At 38.7% G+C, this 25,885-nt stretch overlaps 1 protein-coding gene across 6 annotated transcripts in view; it reads right to left on the bottom strand.

Annotated features, from left to right (window-relative positions):
- Positions 1 to 25,885, bottom strand: part of LOC129727303 (protein kinase C and casein kinase substrate in neurons protein 1) — an 82,529-nt gene that overhangs the window by 21,076 nt on the left and 35,568 nt on the right. For all 6 annotated transcript variants that reach the window (XM_055685006.1, XM_055685009.1, XM_055685010.1 and 3 more), the window contains exon 3: positions 1,625 to 1,703. The gene's annotated coding sequence lies outside the window, so the exon portion shown is untranslated. The remainder of the gene's footprint in view (positions 1 to 1,624; positions 1,704 to 25,885) is intronic.

Here is a 25,885-nt window from a genome sequence, read left to right as displayed (position 1 = left end):
AAATACACCCAACGCAAAAAGCATTCCTACAGTCAAGTTCTTAACAACAATTATGATTTGAACTGACTTTATTGTTCAAAGTCGTATATAACAAACTTAGTGATCTCCCAGTTGACCTCCGGTTACGAAATTGGTCTGTCGAGCAAGCAAACTTTGCATGATCCAGCATCGACTGAAAGAGTCATGGGATGGGATTAAATCAGTGTAGAATTATGTAGCACCCTGGCTTTACCTTTTGTCGCAATAAAATTTTTATTTTCTTGTTCGCACAATTTCATAACTTGCTCTAAGCGATTTGGCAACATCTGATAAATACGAATCTTCACACCTACAATCTCTTAGAAGATTTGAATAGTATTCTAAAGGATTTAGTTTTGCATTTTGTTATGGTTATATAGCAAAGCAGAGCCAAGGTACTACTGTCTGTTTCTGTTTATTCGACAAATACTTTTTATGGGTCTCATTAATAATGACCAACTGCAATTTGGCATCATTTTCTATGTATTTTCTACATTTTCCTGGTTCATTTCATTTTAGTATAACCATTTCCTATACTGTCCTATGCTCAGTTTTCCATTCGAAATTAGTAAAATTCATTAAAGTCCTTCGTCTCCGCCAAACCATTCCAATTTACTTACTAGTGTGAGAATAAAACGCAAAAAAAGTAAAATTGCACCCTCGAATGGATATTGGAAAAATACTTGTATTATCCTTAGAGGAAATAGGTAGAGCAAAGTTAAAAACCAGCATTCCAAATTCCATGGCCAAAAAGCTGTCGAAATAATTAAGAACGTCATGCTTATTTTAAAGTATTCAGTTATTTTCATATTTTTCTGCTTTTCTGATCGAAGTAAACAACATAACAGTTTATTTTTTCTTAATAATTACCGGCAGTTATTACCCACAAAAATTTAAACCCATTTTATTAGTACTTACTACCGGTACAGAATCAAATAGTTGCTATGATTTCGGAAAAAAATAATGAAGCATTTAATTTGTATCTATTGAGCATTGAATTTTTTTGAAAATTTTAATCGAGCGTTCTAATAAAACACTAACTTTCTGCTGTCGGTATGATATTCAAAAGTGTTCCAGTGGAACACTATTCCGACAATGTGACCACAGTGGAATAATCAATTAATTGCTCAACACACTGCGCTTTGAATTGAATTAAACCAGTTTGCGGTTTCATGCCGGTAGCGCGAATGTGGTTGAATCGAAAATTAAAATTGCATTGTGGCAAGATATTATTCAACGGTTACGAATTTCACAAAATCAATTTGTAGGTTTTATTTCGGCCACGACACTAACTCATATCCGTAGAAACTGCAAACTACTACATTTTGGAATTTTCCCATAGCAAAAGCTGCATAGATAAAACCAACTTTCATGCAGTGCTATATGCTATATGTGAACGTATAAAGCAGAATGAAAATAGCTAACAGAGAATGTTTCGAAGCAATCTGCGAGCAATCACTGTCAGGCCATTTCTGTTTCTACTTTGCTGATCTCAGAAAGACGTCAAAAAACTTTCGTTATTGTTAAATAAGTATGAGCGCAGCTCATTTTCTGGCAATCCGAACCCCTAATTTTTATTTATTTATTCATTTTATAGTATCCTCACCTCTAGTCGTCGCAGACAATCATCGTGGCCTACATAACCGCTGTTTGACAAAACGTTTAAGCCCTTGGTTGAAATATATCTGAAAAAAAAAATTAAAAAACAGTGTTGTTAGAAAAAATAACACAAAACTATAGGTTTAAATTTAAATTATCAAAGTCGTATAGTGATGATTTCATTCACAAATATTTTCAGCGCTAATCATCGCGGAATTGCACAGCTGAAACCCTTTACCCTCACTCTCGGAGGAGTCCCATTATGACTCATCTGTCGGTCAGTCGCTGCGTGATTGCCCGTACAATGCCGTTCGTGGCAAACTAATTAATCATTTATGAGAAAGCAACTTCGCTAAGATAAGCTAAAGGATGCGAGTGCAATTCATTTTTTTATTGCACCTTTAGGGCGAGCAAATAGTTGGTATTATGTAATAAAACATTTCAAACTAGCTGCGTCAAAGGAGAAAGAAAAACGCGGCCTCGGGTTAAAAACCAGCAACAGATACAATTATCATCAATTCAGACCTACTAACACGCGAATTCGATTATCCCAACCTTGACTGTAAAGATTCAGACAACGAGCATGAGCATGAGCATGATTGACCGCCCGCGGTTGCTACTCCGTTATTGCCAGATCAGCTGTAATTACACAAAGAACCAACAGATGATGTTTGGGACCAACATGCATCCTCAATGTGTAAAAACAGGTGACCTAAATCTTTATATTAGGCAATACCAGCGCCGGCCGCATCCGAATGCAGGTCAAAGAAGGAGTTTGTATAGGAATATGTTGACGTGATACTCGCTTTATTGGAAGCCGAGAACACCTCTGCACTTCCACGAGAAATCACTGGGATGTTGGATAAAGGGGAAGGTATACAGCAGGGTTCGTTTTGGTAAACGATGCGCTAATGTTGGGTTCTTCAGAACAAGTGTCGCGTCTACAAGTTTATTACATCCGCCACGATATTCATAATGTGATTCGAACTTATTTAGTTTGACAATGTAACACCGCAACAATAAAACGTACGCGAGGATACAGGATTTTTGACTAAACCGAGACAACTTAAAATTATCGTATATCTCCTCGTAAGGTGATGCTCTTTATACCTAAAACAATTGCGCGTTGTTGATCCATCTGAAGATAATACGACCTCATGGAAGGTACCGACGCGGGGGTTGAAATGATATTTATCGACTCAACGAAATCTACTTCGATTTCCGATGTAATAATTTAGATGCAACGCGCGAGCAGTCTCCGACTTAACGTTGATGAAGATAAGAAAGATATGATGAAATATCTGGGTTCACTTCGCGAAATCACCACACGCCGGAAGTCCATATATCAGCAAAACTCGCCCGGGCTGAATACGCGTTTACACCGAAGCGTTACGAACAACCGCTTGAATCCCCCACGCCGACACATACGCGCAGGAACTCGGCGTTTACGTCGATTATCTCTTAACAATGTACGCCTAATACGCCTAATAAATATGAAAATTGGCAATGTTCCATGCATCCAAAGCCTCAACAATTTAATAAAAGCAAATATACATATAAGCCAGAATATATTTTTAAATTTATTGACAAAGTGCCGAACTAGTCATAAATATAACAAATTATGTAAAACAACTGGTCAAAAGCTAGAACAATCAAAAAATCAAAGCATATGATTCCTGAGAAGCACATACTCCAAACTCCACAAACCACACTAACACTTTGTGGACAAAAATAAAACTTGTTACTGAAACCCTGCGGAAAAAAAATACCGCGCACACAATTTCAACGATGAAATCAAAATCTCTCTGTATCTGTTTTCTCACATAAAGTAAAACTAGAAACAAGCATCAAAATATCATTTTACAATACAGACAAGACAAAACGTATACTTAGCTTTCAGTTGCCAGAGAAAGTTTCTGAAGCCAAAAAAAAACTGATTCCAAATTGGGCTCAGGATCGCCGGACACCGTTTCTGAAGTCCAGAATTGTCTTAAATTTAGTTCAGAATAGCTGCAAAACGTTTCTGAAGTCCAAAACGTTACCGAAGGCCAAAAATGCCAAACAATAGCGATCTCAAGCCAAGCTCAGAACCGCCGAATAATGTTTCTGAAGGCCAGGAAGGAAAATGATCCCTAATTCGAAGTCCAGAAACGCCGAAAATTGTTTCAAAAGGCCAAAAAGGCCAGAACAAAAAGCGATCTCAAATTGAATACAGAAAATTAGAAGAGGCCAATAAAGAAAATGATCCCAAAATAAGCTTAAAATCGCCGGAAACGTTTTTAAATACCAGAAAATGCTCATTTCAAATCTAGTCTAGTCTAGTCTACACTAACACAGCCAGTACTTGAAAGGATCCTGGAAAATGATATCCATCATTGAAAAAAATGATTTCCATACATTTTTCTTGTCAACGGCCGAGCCTACTCTGTAGCGCAATATAATACAATATAATCTAAGATCGGGGACAATCCGTACCAACCGATCCGTATGTAAGAAGTAATATACCTAATTCGTTGGGAGTGATAAAGCTAAGAAAGTACACTCCTTTGTTGACCAATCTCCTGGGATGGAACATAGGTATTTCCTCCTTATGTTCGGGTTTCAAAACCAAGGATATAGCGCCTTTACTCGCTTCAACTGTTACGGTTGGAACTTAAGTACTAACTCTAGTCCTAGCATTTTTGCTTATGGTTTTAGCGCCATTACTCGCTCTCTGAAAGGAATATGAATTAATTAAAATCTCTGAAAGGAATATGAAACAAATTTGAGTTCCATTTATACTGAGAAACGGTTATATCTCCTGTTTCTTTAACTCCTTTATCTCCTGTTTCTTTAACAAAATATCAAAAACATGGTAACATTCATGCATCCAAAGCCCAAATATTAGACAAAAGTGCATTAACACTATTTACAACATAAAATTCTTAATTTATCCTCGAAACGCCAAAGTAATCATGATTCGTATTATATTTTTGAACTTAAACATATAACATATTTGTCAAAAACTCTGTCTGGGAGCAGAGTAATTATTCAAAAGCTAGAAAAGTCATAAAAAGGTATGGAGTTCAACATCAAGTTCGGCATTATATTGCACACAGATTCATCAACGCGAATGCACACAATTTCATACGATAAATATAATGCTGTTTATTCTTCATTCTCTAATGCAAGAAAGCAAGTAAAAAAACAGCAACTATGTGACCAAAAATAAAACGAAATTCGCCCGAACTTTCCATAACATCATAACAACTGACTCTCATCAATGACTCACCCAGGTACCGAAAATAAATTACTGCACTTTTCAAGATGAACTCGCGAAGATATCGTTAATCTAGGAAGGAACCCCAAGGAGTTATTTATTTGACCCTGCTTTCAGTCCTTTCCGAACACTGTGCTACGTCCACCTCCATCGCGTGGATCGTCCACCGAAGTTAGAAAAAACTCACACCAGAATAGAAGAATAAAAAATAAAAAAACAAAAAAAAAAAACAACTTAGCTGTTCCAAGCACCGAGGCAAACCGATGTTTCTCCTTTACTTTCGGCCTCCCCAATCTCGTTGCAGCGAGTATCCACCGGAGCTGGTCTTCTGTACTGCCAGCGATGAACAGCAACAAAAGATCTTGAGCACAGGTTGTTTGACTCCAGGGCAGCAACAACGGGATCAGTTAACCAATTCCTATGCGTGTCTCCAGTTCGTATTCGTATGAGTAATTCCAGTTGTATAAATATTTGTTTTTTTTTTCACAAAACACAATCGAAACTCTGTAAATTGTGACACGAAAACTTTTTCCTTGACTGTAAAGATTCAGACAACGACACAAAAAGTTGGATACCATCAATGCCTACAAACTCGAGGACAGCATTCCCGGCACACAATTGAGCATGACGTTCTTGGGCCACACAATCGCGCAAAAAAATCGTGATTGAATCGTTTATTTTCTCCGATCGCTTCGGTCGCGATTTTCAGGTGTGATCGAGAAGATTGCTTGTCTCGACTGCAAGGCACGATTTAGCAGGTGTTCTCTAAAGCGAGACCCGCACCGGCGGCGGCGACAATGGCAAGTTCGAGGTTTTCCGGCACCAGTCACTGGCTGGTGTTTTTCACCGCAACCCAGAAAGTGTGCCCTAGAGCCAGCGGCAACGCGTGAATTCCGCCCTTCACACGGAGGGGAAAAACATGCGACACAAAAATTGAAACATGAAAGAGATGAAAAATCCTCATCAACCGTAACGAGATACAGTTGCATGATTTTCACACCTATTTCTCCATCGCCGGCGTCACCGCAGCCGTAGCGGAAAAATGGGGCGGTTTGGGGGTTGTGTCACCATCATCATCGCTTGTTCTCTGCCACTGCTGTTCGATGGAATGAGAAAAATTACCGCCAACACGTTTGCTGATATAACGAACGATAAAGATACGTATGTTGCCCTGTTTGGTACCCTACAACAACGAATCTTTTCAGGAAAAAGTGCTGACTGCTGCACCGGAGCCCAGCCCAATGATTTCCCACCATAATTGACGATTTGTGCCGGCAGTTTGTGTCCACGATTGTGTTCGACCTCGGCGCGCTTCACTCTGGTGGGAGGTTGTCGCTCTGCGACTTCCTTTCGACAAACTGCAATTGATTTACAATGAATTCGGAAATTGTTTGCCAAACGTATCATTTTTAATCGTTTTTAAGCCGTTTACAGGTTTTAAGTTAGAAGGTTAAGGCTAATTTTAGGAGACTCCTGTTTAACACTATGAAGCTTTTGAACGGCTTTGGTCTTTTTTAACATTTGTATTTTTTTTCTCCTATGTGGATTTTGATTACCTAATTTACATTTTTGTTTTGGCCTTTTATTTCTAGGGTATTTTCCTGTCTCTTCGCCATTTAAAATCGTCTTCGACAGTATTTAGCGATTTTAACCCTGTTTTGGTTTTATTGGCCTTATATTTTTACTTCATCATTCTATTTTGCATTCTAGTTAACTTGGCATTTTTGATATTTTATTTATGTAAGTAGGTAGCCTCCCAGCTGATCCCGAGTTACGATGGTGGTTTACCACGCCAGTTCCGCAATGGTTCTGAACGCTAACAGTTGGACGCAAAGTCTGTACTTTAAAAACAAAAGGTTAGGTTTTGATAGTGCTTTTTATGAGTTTATATTAAAAAAAAAGTGTAATATAGAGCATTCCCAACTATAAACACAGGGAAAATACCGCTTTTGTCTCGAATATTTTTGTTTACTAGAATGAAATATCGCCAATATGCTGAATTCATCTCAAGGCTCCGTTTTCCGTCGAACATAACTTTTTACCAAAGGAAATGAAATTGTGAAATTAACGTGAAATTAACTGACTCTTTTGATCGGATTTTATGTCAAAGAAAGAGCTGCAGGGAACTGAAAAAAATGAACGAGATAATAAAAATCATAAAATGCATTCTTCTGAAAAATTTCAATTATTCTGTTCTGTTTGATAGAAAACATTGCAATTTGACAGATTTTCAAAAATTTACAGATTCCATTTTTGAATAAGATTCTAGCAACATTAGATTTTAGCTATTCTTTCATGCATATTTTCTCCGTAAACATTTTTCCAGGTCTCATACTATGGCAAATTGAAAACCAGCGAATATTTATTTTTGAATGAATATTTTTCGGTTTTCGAGAACTAAAAATCTAACATTTCTAAACATTTCTCAGTGGCAGTTAATTACTTGGAAAGATTAAAAAAAATAGGTAAGGCATAACTGTAAAATATATTCTTTTTAAACAAATCAATCGCGATGTGTACCTTATTTTCTTAAAAATTGCTTTAACTATGACCTAAAATAAGTCTTCACTTATTCAGATATTCATAACAAGTTCATAATTTTTTTTAAATATTTGATTTTGATTTTTTAATAGAGATTTAAAAAAAACTTTTCATTACTTTAATACTTTTTCTCACGTCAAATATGACTGTCTCCAAGTATGAGAATGCAATAAATGAAATTAATGAGAAACGCAATTTTTGGGTAATATAGCAATGCCTAATCTACAAAAAAAAACAAAGCGGGAACATTCAGTACCATCCGTTTACCCAAAAAACTTACGTTTGTTTGCTGAAAAAAGTTAAATGAATGCCAGAACCCTAATGCTGCGATAAGAAAACCGAATTATAATTCGATCGAAAATAAAAACATTTGATTTACTGACTTACAGACAAGATAAATACATTTTTTAGTTGTCCTCATAGGTGTCAGTCAATTAAGTAAAATTCTAATAAACTTGTTTTTTTTGTATTGTCACTTTTGTTTCCTTATAGAAAGATTTGATGCCAGCTCGACCAGATGTTGGCAACACCGTCTCGAAATTCAATGAAACTTTTTTGGGTGTGTAAGCTTTGCTACCCTCTTCGGTTTTTCAGACTAGTTTAAAATCCTTTTTCATGAACTTTGTTTTTACTCTTTCAGGCATTTTCTACCAGTTTTGTCTTTAATCACGTCCATCTATGGATCCACTTTCAGCTTAATTTGGATTGAATATCTGCTTTGCCTGTTTCTTTCATTATGAAGCTAATTTACTGATTTTTTTTTCTGAATTCCTAGTTCGAAATACCTAGTTTGCTTTAGAATTTCCAAAATAATTTCAGATGAATTTTCATTTACTTCCGTTTTTTATTTTTCTCTTAAGAAGCATTTTACAGTCCTCTTTGGCTAGTTTATGATCATTTTTCATTTTAATCTTTTCTGTCCAATTAGACCGTCTCAAACCTTTATTTCCATTGTTGTTTTTTTCTAGCCTCCAGATGTTGAGCTGAATTCAGAATTCATCCTTTTTATTTGAAAGAAATGTTTAGTGTTGAACATATGACGACTGACTTGTTAGGCCAGCATCGTACCTCGAGACCAGATAGAAGTCTAGGTTACTTATTTGAGGTTAATTTTTTAGCTGTTTTCTGGTTCTTTGCTCATTAGAACGGGTTTTTTTTTTCAATTTGGAATTAATTGCTGTTGTGACCTTTCTGCTATTATATGTTTTTAAGAGATTTTGGCTGAATTTTGGCCATGTAACTTTCTACCGTTCTTACTTCTAAAAGTTGGAGTTCCCAAAATTTGTTTGAGATAATTTATTTTCATGCTTTTTAAGGGGCCATTTTTTTTTTTTGGTATGTATTCCTATGCGTGTGATGGACGATTACACGTATGATGCGATGGACGATCGATGCAAAAAAATTGTCATTTAAGAATAAATCAGATACTTTTTTAATAAAATTATTATAAACAGAATTAAGGTCTTAAAACAAGATACAGTCTTTGGAAATTTATTACAAATTCGAGATGTCGACTAAATAAATAAACACATGTGTACTTGGCCCAACTACAACTTTAATGTTGGTTTGAACCGGTTTAAAGTCGTAGATTTTTAATATTTACCAGACGAAGCACACAAACTTGTGCGTGGCCCTAACAACATTCATATTTCAAGCTCGAAAATTTAAAGCTCGAAAAGACCCTCGACCTGATCGGGAATCGAACCCGACATCACAACCATGTGGGAGAGCTAGCCGACCGACATCGCTAACCACAGAACCACGGGGTTTTTTCAAACCATACACATTTGTGCGTGGCCTCAACAGCGTCCCTATGATATGTTTGTTTAAATCGAATTCACATCGTGTATAGGGATGTTACGGATTTCCGCATCCGCATCCGCGAATGCGGAACATCCGCATGAAACTTGACATCGGATATTGAAAAAAAATATCGCTTCATAAAATTTTGAAAAAAAAATTTCCTTAGTGTATTTACTGCTCGCTTAAATAACTTTTGCACTGAAGAGGGACATGGTCATGTGAAATAAGCAAAATAAAACATACGAGATGCTACGGATATCCGCATCCGCGAATAAGGAACATCCGCGTGAAAATTGACATCCGCAACTACATTTGCATCCGTAATTACATATCCGCATCCGCATCCGCATCTGTAGGAATATGAAAAATCACATCCGTAACATCCCTAATTGTGTAGTATCATGTTTTGCGTCTCACTAAGATATACCACACACCTGCGCGTTCCCCCAACAGCATTCTCTGTTGGTTTAAGCGGATCTTAAATCGAGAAGGTTGACAACTCTGTGGTCTATTGAAATAAACCTTACACAATTGTGTACGGCCCCAACAGCATTTTTACTGTCTGTTGTTCTTATGTTCTCAACCAGTCCCAAATATGAATATGCTAATTGTACTTCTCTAATCAACCGACCAGAGAGTAAACCGAAAATAGCTAAACAGAGACTAGTAGGAGTTAAAATCATAATCGCATCAACACAAAGAACTCCTACCTGTGACTGTTGTGGATATGCAATAATTATTATGGTCTCAAAGCAGTAAATGTCACACCAATATCCCTTTCTTCTAATGGTGGATTGCAAGGGCATGGTCACCTTTTTATTTACCCTTCGAAGTATTGTCTCACCAAAACTTATGAAGGGTGATTTTTTAAGAATTTGATTTTTCTTTAAAAAAAACGCATAAAAATTACAAAACTGTATGAAATCTCTATTCGAGCCGATACATTGGTTTATGCCATTTACTTTTTAAAGATAATTTCATTCAAATGTTGGCCACGGCTACGTTTTAAATGGTCTATACGAAAAGTCCAATTTTGGGTCACTTTTTCGAGCATTTCGGCTGGTATCTCGCGAATAACGCGTGTAATGTTGTCTTCAAAGGCTGGAATTGTTGTTGGCTTATCCGCATAGACGAGAGACTTAACGTAGCCCCACAAAAAACAAACACGCGGTGTTAAATCGCATGATCAAGGCGGCAAATTCACCGGTCCATTTCGTGAGATGAATTGCTCACCGAACTCATTCCGCAATATGTCCATTGATTCGCGCGATTTGTGGCACGTTGCTCCGTCTTGCTGGAACCACATGTCAACGAGGCCCAGCTCTTCCATTTCCGGCAAAAAAACGGCGCAATAGCGAGCGCCATTGACCGTAACGTTGCGATTTTGATCATCTTTGAAGACGTACGGACCAAAGATGCCTCCAGCGTGTAAACCGCACCAAACCGTGCATTTTTCTGGGTGCATTGGCGATACTTGTATTGCCTCTGGTTGCTCTTCGATCCAAATGCGGCAATTTTGCTTATTAACATACCCATTTAACCAAAAATGAGCTTCGTCACTGAACACAATTTTTCGGTAAAAAAGTGGATTTTCGGCAAGTTGTTCTAAGGCCCATTCACCAAAAATTCGACGCTGCGACAAGTCGTTCGGCTTCAATTCTTGTACAAGCTGTATTTTGTAAGGCTTAACACCAAGATCCTTTCGTAAAATCTTCCATGTAGTCGAATAAAACTGGTTTGAAATTTCGTCACAATAGCTTGAATAGCTTGCTCAGTAGGTCGATTATGACGACCATAAAATGGTCGTAATGCGCGAAAAACATTTTTCACAGAGGACGAATTTTGGTAATAAAATTCAATTATTTGTAAGCGTTGGTTCATGGTGACATGGCAAACCAAACTGAGTACATTAGACTTTGACAGCTGTCAGAATTCCCGCGCGAACTGTCAAATCTGAATACACGAAAAACCAAATAGCAAACAGATCACCCTTTACAATGAGAATAGTAGGTCACTTTCCAGCCCCATTCAGTTGATTTACTATGCAATTTTACGGATGCGAATCCATTACGGAGTAGCAACCATAAATAAGTGCAATCAGTCAAGCTAAGCTGTCACTTATGTTTACTTATATCGATATAACCTCTTGGCCCAATTTTCGACGTAAGATTACACCTAAATTCAATAGGGTGGTATGCCATGCATGTATCGAAAATGTGCCCTCTGAAAATACATATTATGCTACTACTCCCGATGTCTCAATCGACAGGTGAAGGTTACCTCAAACTTGTGGAATAATAATTGGCATATCTTTTCAAAAGTAAAATTATGCAACGTTGCTTAGAAGCTTTAGCTTAGAAGCGTAGCTTAGAAGCGTAGCTTAGAACAGGATGGTATAGTGTTGAATCGTACGTGCCCTGTCCCGTTTTGAATGCATGCAATGTAACTTTCACTGAATTAATGTCTTAACCGATAGGTGAAATATTTAGTACATTTTATAATTGAAATGTGTTTGAAATTTGAAAACCAGCGAAAAACTTAACTGAAAATTAATTGGAAAAGCAGCGGTTATCCAATAACGAGCCCGCTTTCTGTTCTAACTCTCGTAAACGCAATAATATGAAAAGTATCGTGGTGTGTTGCGGTTTGGAAGAAAGACAATGTTCCCGTTCTCGTGTCGGATGGAAGCAGATACCCAAGAGTGCAACTGTTGCGTGTTGCATCTTGGTGCCTCTGACAGCTTAGTTGCATGACTTAGTTCATATCTGTGTCACTTCGTGTGAAATCGGGAGCGTGTATCGCAACTCCGTTTGTTAACTTGAGCGGTGTACCTCAAGGCAGCAACTTGGGGCCATTGCTTTTTACTATATTTTTAAATGATGTCATTATTTTATGGCGATCGATGCAAGCTTATCAATCTTGATATCCTAGCTCGGGGACGCAAATTTAGCAGGCAACATTTGCCGCTAAGCTTCTGAACAATGATGTTGACTGTCCCAGACTACTGTTATTACTTGATATTTGTGTCCCATCGCGTGCTCTTAGGACTCTTCTCCGACCATGGTTTCATCGCACAGCGTTTGGATTTAATGAACCTATATCATCGATGATTCGAGCCTTTACTTCTGCTGAAGATTTCTTCGCATTTGGCGGGGATATCCAGCAGCACTCTGATTCAGAAAGCTTTTGTTAGTTTGCTAAAAAAGAATAAATGAAAGTCGACATATGAATTGATTGAACAAAACCATTTTAAGTAGTTGCCCCATTTTAACGTTTCTTGCAATGCTGATGTAAGAAAATCGAATTGTAGATTTGCACTTTTTTATTTGCAGACAAGCCTGACCTACAGAAGTCGGTATGACTTCAACAAAAATGTTTTGTCCAGGTATGTACAATTTACCATTGTACACTCTCGATTTTTTATAGTCAATATAACGATTTGAGTGTCACAAAAATGTTACATGGGCAAGGCTTAATCACAGTCAAACTTGTGGAATTTTGACATACTTACGGTTGTCGGTATTGTTATTATAAACGACAATCATCAGAAACAAGCAATGGTTGTGTCACTTTTCGATAAGAGTTATCAGTAATCAACACTGACGTAGTGTCGTACTGCATACATCGTATAAAAACTTTTATGTGTTTCAAGAGTATCATAAGTAATAAAATTCAACGTTCACCCCGTAACTGCTTTTACATGAGGAATTTTCTCTAAACTAATTGCTTGTAATTGTTATTGTAAAAAATCAACACAGATAACTGTGGCGTAAAATTTATGGCGGTTCAACGTTTCTAGAACTGATTGTTTTATGATTAACCGCAATGTTGCGCTGATGACATTGTATCAAACCTGATGTGTAATATTATGTTTCTTTAATGTTGTTCAATATTCATCACTTCAAAATCAGTTTCTGGAAATTTATTCGCCTCCTGTAGTAAAACTTAATGGCGAAATGACAAATTTGATGCTTATTACCTACATTCCGCACCCTGTGATCCCACTGCTGTGAAGGACAGGCTGCGAAAGCGAAGCTAACACAAATTCGTTTCGTCTTATTTGGTCCCCGCTACAATCTCATCAGCCAGGCAGCATCCGCAGGGAAAGTGTCACCGCCAAATGTCACGTGCTAAAATAATATGCATAAATAAATGAATAACAAAATAAAAAGAGCTGCATTTTCCGCCGCGGATCCAGTTTGCTGCAGCACTTTCTACGACGGTGGCATTCCAGCTGAAGAAGATCGGTCAGGTTTCACCTTAACCTTGGCCTCCGCTGCATGATAAACGCGCCTGTGCGCTTGCGGGATTTGGGTTTCCTTGCCGGTCTGCACTCACCGTGCCATCCCCCTATTTATAGAACGATTAATTAAGTTAGCCGTACAATTATGTATCGAAGCTTGGTGTTGTAAACTGATAATTGTAGCAGAAAGTTTCACATATCGGGGAAGATGTGCCTAAGCGAGCAGAGCGCACAGTCTGTACAGCTGAGAAACCGGTCTCTTGTACGTGGGACGATCAGAAAAAAGCACCTATCGGCGGGACTTTTTCACTTCGCGTACATATTCCATATTGATATAAAAGTGAAGCAATTGATCCATTGAGAAATCTGGTTCCGACCCGCTGCTGCTGCTGTGCCCTACACGCGACTGTGTGCGTAAATGAATGGGATGAAATCTAGCACATTAAACGGCTGTACTTTATAGCGCTGATGATGCTATCAGTGACGGCGAGTGGTTGGTAATTTACGCTGCTGCACTATTTATTCGCCGATCATCGTCGTCGCTTGGGGTGCCGGTGGCGACGGAAAAACAAACTGGCCCGCAGTCAGTCCGTCCGGTTGCTGACTGTTGGCTGACTGACTGCGCAAGAGAAAAGCAGCCCGTAATTGAACGGCTCGGGATAGCTTCCATCCGAAACGTTTATCACAGACGCGACGGGTAGTTTATGAGCCAACCAAGTGGTAGCTACTGAACTGGGTTTCGTTACGATGTGAGGGTTTTATCATTTTTTGTATGTTGCGTTAGGATTTTTAATATAAAAACCATTGATTCTTGATTTTGATGAATCATAAGAAAAAAAAAACTGGCTCAAAATCATTCCATTAGTTAGGGTAAGGTTTTATGCTCAGTTTCCTTTTCGATATTCGTCAAAGTTCTTTACACTCTCCTGTTTTTGAATAAAAAATGAGACCCTTTTAAATCAATATCATCTGATCAGTTTTCAATGTAATGTTCAACCGTATCTTCATGTTATATGAAATAGGGTAATATTTTCATTTCGTCCCTTGTTTTCGAGTTACACAATCAACTCTTCAGATCTTTTTCTTTGAGTTTTCCACACTTGCAACTCAGCACCTGCCTTCGCCGCACACGACGGGGAAAGAAAGAATCAAAATGTTCCCACGTCGTTTGCTTGGCGTTGGCACTGTTAGATTCCGTCATATGTTTGCTCTCCTTTATCATGATTGCTCATAAAGTTTATGTTGGCTGACGGTGCGTACCCAAATATTGAGACATATTTGAACGAAAAAAAAAATTATTAGGCTGGTGAAATTTTAAGCAGATGATATTTTAAGCAGCTAAAAAAATAACTTCAGTAATGGAAATACGTTTCAGTAAATCGGTCGAAGAAAAATTACCACATTAAGTGAAATTCACTCAAAAACAAAACAAAGCTAATTCAGGGGCTGTCGTAATCTAGGCGTCAGAAATCTAACAATCAGCACGCTGGACGTTGGGAAGGTCGGCATAAAAGCGAACAAAATACCGTTCCGGCTACCGTATCTGCATACCTGAAACTGGCTAATCCAACTGCAAACATAGTAACAAAACGCCAGAACCCATTAACGGTTACGAAACAACACATCTCAGTGCACACATGTCGTATTGCTACAACAACAATAAAAAAAAATACAAACACACAAACTAAGCGCGGTGTAGCCGGCGCCCAACTCAGCTCACCTCACGGCAAGGCTCGTAAAACACAGGTGAGGTCGATGCGTTTTATTTTGCTGAAGCTATCACATCTTCACGTGTGAGAGTCTACGTAGGGTAGGGTTTTACTTTACGGTAGACGCTTTGTAATATGTATATCTAAGCTCGCACGAGTCGTTCTGTGGGGCAGAACCCACACACATAGTCGAATGTAATCCGCGGCTGATAGGTAGGTATACCGATACCGGCCGATGTGCATGCAACTTGTGCTCCAGATTGTTACCACATGAACGTGAAGGAGACCGTCGAGTAAACAAGTCTACACAAATACGACGGACTGACTGACTGACTGAATAACTGAGTATGCATTGTACTACTATCTGTTCAATTTGATTAAGTGCGGCGGCACGATGAATTAGGCACAAAGTGTGTAAAGTGAAAGAAAAATTGAATCTAATCCAAACTTAGCGTGTAATTACCGAGATCCCACCCATCCGTCGCCTCCGTCAAGTGTGCTCCTTCACGCGGCACGAGGCGATGACTAATGTTTGGAACGAATGGGCCCTCTATCTGTCTGTCTGTCTGTCTACGTGCGTGTTCAACTTATCAGCCCGAGAGCTGGGAGCTCGAAGTGCATGCATGCGCCTAAATCTATCGATGAAGGTTTCGTATTAGTAAATCACGGTAGAGAATGCGTTAATTGAACAGGCCTACGCAGGGTAAGCAATAATGCCCTGGTGGTATCATGTATCATCAACCAGGACCGAAAAGAAACAGACACGCAGAAACTGTAATTAATTAGCCGATTAGCTAACGATTGTTTACAATTTATTCTACTGTTTGGCACGGATTTGGTCAAGTGCGTAAACATCTTTTGCGCACGGATTGGTAGCACCGAAGGCAACCGAAAGTATATGCACAATCGCAAAACAGGTACCCTATAGCCGCGCTCTCGTTGTAGATATCACTGTTAACTAGCTGTTGCTATCGTAACAATTTCTTGAAACTAGTAAGCAACGAGCGAACAAACATATTTACAGTCCTGCAGCGTGTCAAACATCAATCGAGCAGACCGAGAAACCTCATGTCATGGATGAATCCAAATATAAGACATAACCGTTCGCAGGATTACCGCATGAGTGGGGAGTTGGTCTTTTCAACCAAACAACGCTTTCAAAAAGCTGAACATGACTAGTGCTGGTATGGCCCCAAAGCTCGCTTATGCTTACCTTGCTTAGAGAATAAGCAAAGCCTTGGTTTTGTTTATTATTATGCACAGAACATTTGCAAAGCTAGTGCAACGATCATACTGGCACTAACAGTCTCTCTCGCGCCGAGACTCGAACCTACGACGGCTGGCTTGTTAGACCAGCATCGTACCTGGAGATCCGCTGGGAGGGTACTTAGAAATTATATTCCAAAAAAAAATTATCACTTTCATTGTGCATGATTATTGTATTCTTAAAGCACAGAGTGAACTTAATGACAATGGCACAAAGCCAGAATCAGTTTTTTAACGTGGGACTACGTCCTACCGTAAGATTTGAGATTTCTCTCGCATCTCGTGAAACATTTTATATGTAACATTTCGATCATTTATAGTGATGTAAGAATCGACACATGTGTTTCTGGTTTATGCATCATTCGATTCTTGTATGTTATAAGATTTGTTATTAGCGTCCACAGTACAACATAATATGGAGCAGTTCCACAAAAAATGTCCCAGTTTTATTATTTTTTAAATTATCAATTTTGATTTGGCTGAAGCTTTTCATAGACGTTTCTATAAGTAAAAGTTGCCATTTTGTGCTATTGGTTTAATTTTTTCGAGCACAATTTATTTTTCAGAAGCTATTTGAAATACTATTTTGAGAAGGTATTAATGATTACGAATACTTTCAAAGCCAAAACGGAAGGAGCCAAGATAATAATTTTGTCTTTCCGAAAAAATACACCCTGAAAATTATTATTATTATTATTTTTTTTTTTTGGGAAACAGTTGATAGAAAAATTAAAAATTTTCTAAAACAAACTCATTTTTTAAAAATCTATTTTGTTTACAAAAACTACGAAAGATTACCTGCTTCCAAAATGAGTCATTCAAAATGGCAATTTTTTTCCATAGAAACATCTATGTTTCAGTTCAGTATCAGCCAAATCAAAAATGGTCGATTAAATTAGTTGCCCGTTTTTTTTTTTTTGTGGAATTACTCTTTGTTATGATAGTTAATATTTAAAAAAAATCCAACAACTCCAAATTAAATTAAAAATCAATATCATTGAACCAAACCACGTGCATGCTTCTCATACACAGATATCACAGAGAGATCTCCATCGCTACCATGTGTCATCAATCATCCAAACGGATCCCCTGGAAGAGATGGTATCGCTTTCATGTATGAGAGCAGCCCGGGCATGCGGCTCGCGTTCATTTCCAATCTGGTTTCTGAAACAGAAGCATGAACAGCAGTTCTCATCTTCTAATCTTCTGAGAGATGATACATGAGAAGCACATAGGGGCCATCCACATACCACGTGGAAAGATTTTTAACGATTTTGATATAAATTCTTTTTTTTTTCGTAGGGATCGTGGACATTACATAACCCCCCCCCCCCAAGCTGTCCACGTGGTATGTGGATGGCCCCATACAACTGTACAACTTTTTCAAGTTCCGTCATTTTCGCTTCTGTGTTTAAGAAGCTGATTGTTTTTTTTCTCTCTCTCTAAGGCAATGTGAACGAACAGCTGCGAAAACGCAGAAGCGAGAATGGCGGAACTTGAAAAAGTTGTACAGTTGTATGTGCTTCATATGCATCAGCTCTCGGAAGATATTTAAGAACTGATGCAGGTGCTTCTGCTTCAGTAACCAGATTGAAAATAAACGCGCGCCGCATATCTGTATAACTTTTATGCATGAAAAAAATCTTGAGATTATGTTTCCCCATCAACATTTCGAATGAGGAGACCGTGGTGCAGAGGTGCGAAAGGCAACCGGACCGAATTGTTTCTGTTTTTTCAGTTCAATTCTTGTGTGCTGCAGAAGAAAGCTTTCGACTGTACAATAGACAAAGTAGATGGTGGCTGCTGTGAAAGCAGTAGAAAAAGTGCTCATTAACTTCTAACCAAAACAAAATTCGGCTTTTGTTTAATAATTGGGGGTAATTGTTGCACAACCAAACACTGTTCTTCTCAGGACAAACAAATCTACAAATAAAAAGTTAAAGAATGTCCTCTTTTGGTTATACACACTAGGGTGCCAACCAAAATGGTCATTTTGAGAAATCCTATACAAAATGTTCTCCTGCCCGAAAAAAACAACCTGTGCAAAATTTCAGCTCAACCGGACTTAAAATTGGGTGGCGCAAAGCGATTGAATTTTGGCCTTAAAAAATCCAAAAATTAATCCACCGGAATGAGGTGCATGTAATTTCGGTTTTCGATTTTTTTGATCCCAGATGACTTACAAATGCAAAACAACGAGATCTGAAGAAAAATTCACGATTTTGGTGATTTTTCGAGTTTCTCAATGTCAAACTTCAATCCCTCCGCGCCACCCCGTCTCAAGTCCAATCGAGCTAAAATTTTGCACAGGATGTGTGAACATTTTGTGTAGTTTTCTTTTTATTTTTTTGGTTACTTTTTTCCCATATAAATGACTGGCACACTAATACACACAGTGGCAGATATATAAGAGTTTGGGTTTTGAACATTTTTCCAGATAAAATAGTGATAAATGCCATCTGCATTAGTGGACTGTTCTACCGAAAGCCGGAAACATCGATTAGGAAAAGTGATCATAATCTAGAAAATTCGCTTAGACATGGTTTTAGCTTGCCCTACAGGCAAGAGAGTCGTGTCCAATCAAGATGAAGTGCAACAGTGATTATAATGGTTTGTTCGGGCTGGAGGATTTCGAATATTATAACGAGAGAAACAAAGTTTGGTGCGGTCAATTTCGTTTCTCTGATTAGAGATTTTCTTTCGGTGGCGGAGCGAGTTTCTTCGCGAGTGCTTACCATAAATCTGTATGAGTGAGCTCAAGGTAGGCTTAAAAAGCTAGTGAAGTGCGAGTGCAGGAGGATTGTTTCTCGCTCGTGCGATGCTTCTCGCACCAACATCATGGTTCAGAAGAGAGACGGGAATCAAAAGATAAGTATTAGAGTTGGTGATTTTTTGCTTGTGAATTTGTCGTTTGATTTGAATGGCTGAAAAAATTGGTTGAAAGAAAACAGTTTCATTCTCTCTAACTTTTGGCAATTTATTTTGTGTTTGTGACCGCATCTTCGTAGGTTTTAAAATTCTCTCGCTCAACCGCTTGCAGATTGTGCTGGAAATGTAGGGGCGCGTGATTCTTTCTATTTTCGTTTTTCTTTGCCTTTGGAATCTTATGATTTGCTGTCTGAATGTGCGGTAATGCCTTGTCAAGTGCATTCCATGATTGTTTTCCTGTACTGGAACAGATAGAAATGTACTGTTTGCGAAGCGTGCCATAAATCTTCGAACACGTTAACTATCGCATGACAAAATTGGCCCAAACAAATAAGCTAAATGCGCAAAATTTTTAACTTTTGTATAGCATTACAATATATGTAGTATGAAATTCATCATTCGTGCGTGAGAAAACGAATATCTTATAACTATCCTTACGGACATTTTACCAGGCACTCTTACTCTATGATTTTCCAACCTTTTGGACCAATGTTGCTACACATAAACAATTTTTGATTTAATTATGTGTAAATCTTATTGGTCGGCGTAGAGAGCGATAATGGTCTGATGATAATGAAAACAATAAATAAATGATAACTAAATTTTGATTGCGATTATTTTGGCGTTTTTTAAATTAAAACTGTTTCGTTCGATATGCTTTTTTGCATTTCTCTAAGTTTTTGGGCTATGAATTCATGGACCTTCGCCAGTTCAAATCATAGAATCTAATAGAATCTAATACATTTCAGATATTTACTAGACTAAAAACACACTCTGACACACACGCGCGTGTGTGGCGTTACATTAATTAAAAACTGAATTGAATTACGCATATTTTTGCTTGTTATTGTTCATCTCTTTTTTTTTTTTGTTATTTATCACTATTTAATTTATCTGCAGAATGCACAATTGGCATTTGACGAAAGGGCTGTCGTTATTTTATAAATACATAATAATGATAATCCATATTCCTTTCAGAGAGCGAGTAATGGCGCTATAACCATAAGCTAAAATGCTAGGACTAGAGTTAGTACTCAAGTTCCAACCGTAACAGTTTAAGCGAGTAAAGGCGTTATATCCTTGGTTTCGAAACCCGAACATTAGGAGGAAATACCTATGTTCCATCCCAGGAGATTGGTCAACAAAGGAGTGTATTTTATTAGCTTTATCACTCCCAACGAATAAGGTATATTACTTCTTACATACGGATCGGTTGGTACGGATTATCCCTGTTCTTAGATTACATTGTATTATATTGCGCTACACAGTAGGCCTGGCCGTTGACAAGAAAAATGTATGGAAACCATTTTTAAAATGGTGGATATCATTTTCCAGGATCCTTTCTAGTACTGGCTGTGTAAGTGTAGACTAGACTAGACTAGATATAAATGACTGGCACACTAATACACACAGTGGCAGATATATAACAAATTGACACGAGCTTGAACAAATATTTTTTTCTTTTGTAGTGGTATAGCTCGAGTACTAGCACAGTGTACTCTACAGGACAAATATGATTGAAAATCAAAGAGTTGATTTTCTCCTTTCTATAATATTACCAAAATGCAAAAACGGTCACAAGCATGAAGAAAAGTGCTATAATATATGGTGGTGATAGCTCAAATATTGGCACACTGTCTGCCCTCTACTCTACACGGTACAACTCAATTTATGACATAACGAGACATGAACGATGCTCCATTCGCCGTGAGGGCTGCCCCCTCAAGTTATGTGCTGAATATGTCGTTACAATCGGACCTAGTAATATTAGGGCGGTGATGAAATTGAAACCAATGACTTTGGTAAGTAACAATCAAGGAGGTGGTAATTTTAGTTTTCTACTCTCTTGCTCACTGTGTTGTGTGTTAATGAATGATAGCTCCTCGTTGTTCTACGTCAATAAAACGGTTGTGCGACAGATATAACCGAAGGCACTGAAGAGCTGTTCTCAGTTGAGTATGTCGAACTGGACCAAGTTAGGACTGGGGCTTGTAGTTTCAAATTAGGACTAAGACTTGTAGAGAAGGTCAAGGGTCACCAAAACATCATGAGCAGAAACAGTCACGATATACAGAACTTGACCAAACCATATGCTCTATGTCGTGATATTGTTCGCAACAAGCACAAATATCTCCTGAATTTGACATGCGACAACTTCGATGCCTGGAATCCAGAGTAAGGTAAAACAATAAAAAGAATAGCATTCCTAATCCTTAGAAGCCAGCCAGCAATTGCTCAGTTTGAATAAAAAGGAACTGAGAACAATTACCGGACTGTTTACAGGACACTGTCCAAGTAGGTATCACCTAAAACAAATTGGTCAGTCAATTGACGAAATTCGTCGTCTCTGTGGGTTCGAATGTGAAACCGTAGAACATTTGCTCTGCCACTGCAGTGCACTTATACAGCGCAGAACAAGAGCCTTTGGAAAAGGAACTTTAGACCCTTCCGAGGTTTGGTCTGCAAATTCTGATGAGGTAATTAATTTCATACGAAATTCGGTGCCTAATTTGGGAGAAAGGGTGCAACATGACAACGACGATCACTTCCATTAATAGTGATATGTCTGCCACGAGTACCTAGACTATAGAAGAGGTATACCACCAAAGATCAAAATAAAGGTCGCAGTGGTCCAAATCTTATAAAAAAAATCTCTAGAAGCATCAGCGCAATTCTCCCCGCACTTACCGCACGTGCTTTATTGCAACAGTAGGAGGCTGTTTGGCCGAACTGCTTGCAGTGAACGCAAGGTTTATACAGCCACATAGACTGCTGAGCGTAGATCCGGCAAATGTGACTCGATACGAGTCTGACGGGGTGTAGGTTTTCAAACCCTCTACGAGCGATACTGACCAAAATTGCTTGCAGTCTAGTATTTTTACCTCAGGAAGGCTGCTTTTCCTAAAACAGCTAGCAGCTTCCGTCAAGAAGCACTCGGAGGACAGATTTAAATCGGACACTACACTATCGATCTCCAAGTCTCGTGAGGATACATAAACATGATAACAATCCTGTAGGCCTGCCAGAAATCGGTAAACAAAACTTGCAATTTGTTTGGCCTAGCTTTACATAACATAAATTTCAGTTACGGCTGAGAAGCGTCAGCCAGGTCCTTTGAAATCTTTACTATATCAAGCTTTGAGCCGAAAGTAAACGACTATAACGGTGCCGTCGATCCGTCTGGGTAGAATCTAGGACAAAGGGCACTGGGCGAGAAAGGGGAAGAGCCGGGGGTAGCGGGCATTTAGACTGGAGGATCAGGAGGCAGAGGGTCAGAGGGAGCTTGCTTGTCGTCGTCTACCTCCATTGCCCATGCGATAGCACACTATCACAGTGGAACGATAAGAGTAATGAAATATTTACACTAATCTTTGTCGATCGATAGGCAGATCCGTGTACTTGTGCTTCGATCCTGGTTGGCATCCCTCAGTCCGAAGCACAATCGACAAGGCCAAAACGTATCAACTTACTGACGAACAATAGATTCGAGGTGCTATGTCACTCGACTAGGCAGCACAATCGCGTTAAAAGAGACGCGTGAAGAATAGCTTAGTTTTAAAACAGAATCCGATACAATCGACTACCGACAATCCGCACGCTACTGACGATGAAACCGGAATGCATCTGCCTGATTGCAACAGTAAGCGAGCGGTTATGTTACTTAACTGCTTGCAACTAAAGCAATTCATGACGCGAGGCATTTACAGGCAGACGAACCCGGTGGATCGAGATGTGGTTAGGTAGTGTAGATTCGGCAAACGTAACCCGAAACAACTTAAAGGAAGTGTACACTTTTTGTACCACCAAGCGACACGGATCACAATTGCTTGCAGTCCAGTATGTTTACATCGGAGAGAGCAGTATTCTTGAAGCAGTCGATACCGCTTTTGAAAGTACACTTGATAATCGGACACGAATCGGTTATGATTTCCATGTTAAGTGTGGTTACAAATAGGCGGAATTCCATAGTAAAGAGCAAGGAACAAGCTATATCATTGGCCTATTTTAGATCGTTGGCCACGACATGGAGCTTGTTCTGTTTGAAGTTAGAAAAGAATTTAATTTCGGTTTTGCTTTGGGCCGAAAGATTTTGATCTCGGTCTGCTTTGGGCTTTAGTAACCAGCGGACCTACTGGAGTAACTAAAACTGGGAGAGAAGGGCAGCGAGCACAAGAAACAGAGTCGGACAAGTTTAGCGACAGAGGAACGGGATGGAGAGGATGCACATCCGTTGCGTCTTTCTCAAAGCACAGCACCCGATTACCAAATCGATGCAGCAACGGGTAGTATTCTACACAAAGGTCTTGAGCGCAGGCTGAACATGTCAATGTCAATGAACAGAATCAACTTTTTAATTTTTCGTTCTCATTTACTTTAATTTTTTTTGAATTTCTGACTCTTTGATGTGAGGATTAAGACTCTTATGATTTTTAATACCTTTCTACTGATAATGTTCTGTTATCTTTACTTTGAACATATTTGTTCATCTCGTCGCTTGTTTTTTTTTCTCGAAATTCTGAATGATAAATTTCTTTGCTTTTCTTTGAAATTTGCTCTATTCCCAATATTGTATTTTTAAACATCCAAGTGTCCGATGGAGTTTGGGATCTGTCAACGGCTGTCAACGATAGGTTAACTTCCGAAAAACAGTTTTTTAATATTTTGATTTTCAGCTCAGCCACCTAATATTTGTTAAAACTGGTTAGTGTAAATGTTGTTACCGCCTTGGTGAATATTGCGTCGCTCTACCAAACCCAAATGTTATATACTTTTCGTTATCACTGAGGGTGCTAAGTTCTTTCTCCATTCACTGAAACATACACGAGATTTTTTGCAAATTTGCAACCTATAAAAGCACGTGTACTATGTTGTTTACACTAATAGCTTTATCGCCATAATAGTTCATCACATTCAATTTACAAACACATACTAAAAGAAGCCCGGTTAACAACAAAAAAAAGGAATAAACGCCAGTTTATATTGCTAATTCGATGTAAAACAAGGAACAAATTCACAAACATTCCAACTGACAACGTAAAACCGCACTACACTTCCAGAGCATCACGCATTTAAACGTTGCAAACAGTTACAGAATTATATTTTCGCTTATCATACCGAGAGACTCATCCATCATAGAAATTTATATCGCGACTGAAACACTCTCGAACCAACCCTGATAAGATATTGCAACGGGGCCACCAACCGCAGGTACCTAAATCGCGTTTCGCCACTTTTTGGTGCCTGCCTGCGTACGCAGTAGAGCAGATTGGGTGTGATTCGTTCATGCGATATGACAACGCTTTCCTCCTTTTTTTTCTCCTTTCGAATAAAAATAGATAAGTCAACTATGAGGGTCAACTAGCTCAGCAAATGCCAGTAACCGTTAGGAAACCACACGACGAAACACCGAAGTTTAAACCTTTCTGACCTTCTTGTGCTTCGGTTCAGCGCCCACAATGTTGGGGCTTTGGTTTCAGTTTTCGCTTCGAATTTGAATTAAGCTGCTTCAGAAACCTTGACACAACAAACTCTACACGTTCGCGACCATTAACTCCTACACAGTTAATAACCCGTGCTCTGGATCCCGAACCCATAGATTGGGCACAGCCACAGTGATGCAACATGTGATGCCCGGCAGTGATAATGTAGGAAAGCAAACAACATCACGTTATTATCGAACCTCATTAGCCGATCTTACCGGCCGGATTATGCGCTCCAACAGCCGAAAGCCGATCCGCGATGAGATCATTTCGCTTTCGATTTCAAGCCCCATTTCCCCTATGGTCGAAATTCGCAGAATTCATTTACTTTTTTCCCGCACCATAGGGTAGTAGGAGAGGTACAGGTAGCCACAATCTGCAAAGTACCAACAATTAGTCGGAAAATTGAATCAAAATAATAGCGATCATTTTTCCATTCGCTTTAGCTTTCAGCTTGCGTTTCCTCCATCGCTATTTCTGGCCACCGAAACGAAGCCCAAAATCAGCTGCTGCTATGCCGTGCGCGCTGCTGCTTCACTTCCACTTCTATTGGCTTCATATTGTTGCAACAAAAGAGAAATTTGTACCTTCGCATCATCATCATCAACAGCAGCAGCAGCCGCAGCACCACTCGTGGAAGCATCTCAACTGACTGACCAAGATGGCTACGTAGTAGTTTTCTACCCAGTTGTTAGTGTAAGCGAAATACGGTTTACCAATCAATTCAGCGATTTAACGCTCGATTAGCCGAACTACAGTCATCGCACTTGCATCGTAAAAACACAGGCAGTTGACTATCCGTAAGGGAAAACTATGAATTTACGACCTTATATATGAACTCCATTCAACTAAAAGGTTTTATTGGACATTATAAAATAGCTTGAGTTGAAAGCATCAGATTTTTAATTATGGTCAAATCACACTAAGATATTATAAAGTTAAAATGATATTATTATACATAGTTACTTCCCGTCTACAGATTCCTACAATGGCAGAGCTTTATTTCAAAAGGAATCTAAGAGAAAGAGTACTGTCTTTT

Source organism: Wyeomyia smithii, chromosome 3 (genome assembly GCF_029784165.1).
Source record: "Wyeomyia smithii strain HCP4-BCI-WySm-NY-G18 chromosome 3, ASM2978416v1, whole genome shotgun sequence".
Classification (NCBI taxonomy): domain Eukaryota; kingdom Metazoa; phylum Arthropoda; class Insecta; order Diptera; family Culicidae; genus Wyeomyia; species Wyeomyia smithii.
Note: the sequence above shows the minus strand (reverse complement) of the source record. Positions and strands in the feature narration are given on the sequence as shown.